Source organism: Benincasa hispida, chromosome 4 (assembly GCF_009727055.1).
Source record: "Benincasa hispida cultivar B227 chromosome 4, ASM972705v1, whole genome shotgun sequence".
Taxonomy (NCBI): Eukaryota; Viridiplantae; Streptophyta; class Magnoliopsida; order Cucurbitales; family Cucurbitaceae; genus Benincasa; species Benincasa hispida.
In genome coordinates this window covers 9,725,795-9,730,512 of record NC_052352.1, presented here as the reverse complement: position 1 = coordinate 9,730,512, position 4,718 = coordinate 9,725,795, and positions in this window count along the sequence as shown.

Here is a 4,718-nt window from a genome sequence, read left to right as displayed (position 1 = left end):
TCTACTGGGAAAGCAAGCCTGAGAGGGAAGCTTTCCTCTCCACCACATTTATACGCCGGCAAGCACAAGTCTCTGATCGGGATTTGTGTCAAGACGTTGACACTCTTTTCGTATTTGTTTCTATTCTCTAATTCATCTTCTGTATTCATCTTCTTTAATTCCTCATTCATAAACATGTATTAAATGCTTAATTTTAGAATTAAATGTCATCATCGTCATCGTTATCAGCTCTCTGTCTCTTTCCATACTTTTATCATTCATTTTCTCCATGATGTGTTCTTAATCCCCAGGGTAAAAAGCGAGAATTAAGCGAGTGAGTTAATTTGGAATTAATTAAGTTTAGCTAAAGCATGCTTGACTGCATCTTCACTTGTGAAAGTAGAAGTGAAGATGTTATTCAGCCTATCGAGAGAAGGTTGGAAGAATGCGTTAACTAAAACGAGAAGTATTTCCAGAGATGGAAACAACCTTGCGTTCATCACGTTCATCTCTGTTTCACCATAGACATATGGGAATGCGGCCGATCACCGAGAGGTGTAAGCCAAGGGAAAGTGGAACTTTAGTTGCATCCTTAACACGATTGTCGAACTTGCGATGTTTTTACTTTGTACTCTTTCTCTTTCTGCCTCATTCATAAGACTTGCATCGCATTCATCAATACTTTTGTACAACTTCACTGTCAGTCCTCAACCCCAGTATCATGTATCTTGTACCATGTATCATGTATCATAGTAGTTTAGGAATTTACTTTATCAACGCATTTTTACTTTACAACGCATTTTTATTTTATCAACACATTTTTACTTCAACGCAATTTACATTTCTGTACAAACCAAAATTCTTTATTCATTATTAAAACTGGTCACATGTATCACATAAGTATCGCATTAACAACAACAATCCTCGTGTTCGACCTCGAATCACTCTGAGAAACTTGCGTTGGAATTATACTTGGTTTCAGCGCAAGGAAACTTGTGACACGTACTACTTCATCGCATACTACGAGTACATCAATATCAATGCATATACTTAGAACGTAGTATCGCATAAAATTATCTTTATCGCAAAGCACTTGAGCGCGTTTAGAGCATCATTCATTGATTCATCAGCGCAATAGATAGACAATATTCCATTTTCACCGTTACAAGTTTATGGCCACATGAGCTTGTATTACATTCATCCATCAGTAGTGTGTATAAGCGATACAAAACATAACACAGCATAACATTGGGATTGTTGTCGAAAGTATGGGGCATAGACTTTATAGGGCCATTTCCACCATCAAATGGTCATAAATACATCCTGTTGGCCGTCGATTATATTTCCAAATGGGTTGAAGTGGTATCGTGGGTCGCAAGCGATGTGGCGGTAGTCTCCAAGTTCTTGCGGAAAAATATTTTCACTCGTTTTGGCACCCCACGTGCCATAATAAGTGATGAAGGCTCCCACTTTGTTAATAACATCATCAACAAATTGTTGCTCATATATAATATTCACCATAAGGTCGCCACCGCATACCATCCACAAACAAATGGCCAAGCTGAAGTGTCTAATAAGGAAATTAAGCTGATCTTAGAGAAGGTGGTGAAGCCTTCACGTAAAGATTGGGCAATGAAGCTGGACGATGCCTTATGGGCATATAAGACCGCCTATAAAACACCTATAGGCATGTCCCCGTATGTGCTAGTGTTTGGAAAGGCATGCCACTTACCGCTTGAGTTGGAGCATAAAGCAATGTGGGTAGTGAAAAAACTCAATTTTGATTTGAAGACCGTAGGGAAGGCAAGGAAACTTCAGTTGGTCGAGCTTGACGAATGGATAACTCAAGCATATGAGAATGCCAAGATCTACAAGGAGCGCGTAAAACGTTGGCATGACAAACAACTATGCGAAAAGAATCTCCAAGTCGGACAGAAGGTCTTGTTATACAATTCTCGGCTACGACTTTTTCTCGGAAAATTAAAATCACGATGGTCTGGTCCATTTATAATCAAAGAGGTATGCCCGCATGGAGCGGTTGAGTTATTCAATGAGGATGGGACCAACGCATTCAAAGTCAACAGGCAAAGAGTCAAGATATATCATGGAGAAGACTTGCATCGCGAGAAAACCTCCTTGGACCTGAGGAATTCCGACTAAAGAAGAAGTGGGCAGTCCCTGCGCAATCATAATTCAAACTCATCGGGGATGAAATCTTTTTGAAGTATCATTTTAAATCTTCATTTTATGAACTCACTCTACCTTTTTATCTCCTTTATCCTTTTTATATCCTTTTTACACCTTCATTTCAAAAAAATAAAATAAAAAAACTTTTACTCTGTCTTTTATTTTTTTACCCTCTTGATGTTTTTAGCAACGATTGAGGTAAACGATTGTGGTGGAGCTATGCGATAACCGAAAAACGCGACTTGTTCGTTCGGCCATCGAAATCGAAGAAATCGGCTCACCGCAAAGAAGGATGCGATCACAGATGATACGGGCAGTAGAGCAAATTTGGGGGTTGTATCTCTCTTTGACTTTGTCTATTCCAAATTTTGCATTATCGCATCTCATGCTTAACATTGATAATTTTATCACCGCATCCTCTTTATTCGGCACAAGCATTAAATGTTGATTACTTTAGTTAGTCACCGCATTATTTTCCCATACCAATTATGATTTCAATAACGAAACGCATGCCTCTATTTCTCATCACATGTACTAGGATCAACTCAATTTCAGGACAGTCAATTCATGAAATATTTCTAGAAGTTAGTGGTCCACTAGCTTTCTTGCAAACTGACTTTTACGAAACTTCCTAAGAGCATCGCATGAATTCTTTCAGTCTATCAGCAATGAGGACATTGTTGCGTTTAAATTTGGGGGTGCCGGTATTTATTTTCAACCTTGCTACCTTTAGACATTTCAACCAAAAAAAAAAATCATATCGTTGCGATCGGATCCTACTCGTAGTTGGATATCTGCATGACACTGATAACGGGCAGAAATGCACGTTATCATAGTACTAAGTTCTTAAACAATGTTGGATTGCGTTGATGAAATATGTTAAATTGCGTCCATTAAGCATAAATTCTATAATATTGCGGTCACATGTGTCCAACGCATTAGAGTAGTTGATCTTTACATTTTTGTGCAGAATATGCGTTAACGCAATGTAGAGAGTGCGATCATAGGAATACATTGGTCGAGCGTAACTTCACCACAAGACTTTGCGTTGATCGTGCTCGCAAACATTCGCCCAAGAAGAATCACCACAACTTGGTCAGCGCAACATGGTGGGCGCATCTGGGTGAAAGGACAATTTAGAGCGATGGAACAAAAAGCTGACGGTAGTCAGATCCAAATTAAGTTGACAGTCGATAACGGTCACGAAGTACATTCAACTTTATCGGTGACAATTATTCGGCGCATCAGTCAGGAATTAAAGTTGTCCCATCTGTATAACCGGGAGAGAGAAGTCGCCTTTCACCATAGAAACTTTATAAATATCAAGTGCATTCTTCAGAGAAGGGGTTAAGCAGTCGATTAATTCATCACTTACAAGTTCACGCCTTTATCCATAGTTTTCTTGAGTTTCCTGGTAAGTCTAGGGTCGAAACACAGGGACTTGTGAAAATAGTTGCGTTGTAATGTTATGAAACTTTATGTAACGAGTAAATAAATAAAGTGTCGGTGTATTGTTTGCGTTGATGAAAAAGAAGTAAATAAAGGCGGCGAATTTGAGAAAGATAGTTGCGTTGATAGATACAATGAGTATGCAATGAACGGGTTGAGAAGGTCTTTTAGCTAGCGTACTCAGGAATGGCGTCAACCTTGCGATCATGTTACAAACATGCACAGCAAGTCATTTCCCAATGTAAATGCGATGCTCCTTAGTCTAGGTGCATTGTTTGTATGCAAAATGTCCATAGAGCTTATCCCTAAAGTCTCTTTACTCTTGATCCTATGCGTTTGATGCAAAATGCATGAAAGCAAGGTGAGCGCATACAATCATTCTTATATTACTAAGATGCATGCGATGCGTTGATAACAAATAGTGCTCATTCCTAAACGCCTATTCTCTGTTTATGCGTTATAATCTGGTTTTTCCAAACCTAGATTCTGGACTTAACCTTCCCAAGTCTAGATCCTGTCTTTTAGATAACCCTCCGAGTATCTCTAATGACGAATGAAGCATACATAAACAAGATAATCGCAAAGATGAAGATTTCCTCGTTATGCTAGTAACTACTTCTCAACCCCAACTAATTTAGCTGCTCATGCATAAATAACAGAGAGTGAATAGATATTTGAGAAAGACATTTCATTCTTATAACTGAGTTGAGTACAAAATGATAATGGAAAAGTAAGGAGAGAGCCTGGTAGCAATTCCTTGTGACCACGAGGCTTTGTTTACACGCTGATATTCTCTATTCCTGATCTACGAAATTTCCCACCTTCCAGCTAGGGCGCTCGGCCTCTCTCTCTTCTTGGAGCTTGCCGTGTGTTTCCAAAGTCTTGTCAGAACGAGTCTATCGGCAACCTTCTTCCTCGCGTCGCCTTAAAATGAAAGAAAACTATGGAAAAGCGCGTGAAGCTTGTAAGTGATATGAATTAATCGAACTGCTTAACCCCTTCTCTGAAGAATGCACTTTATATTTTATAAAGATTTCTATGGGTGAAAGGCGACTTCTCTCTCCCGGGTTATACAGAGTCGGACAACTTTAACATTCCTTGAC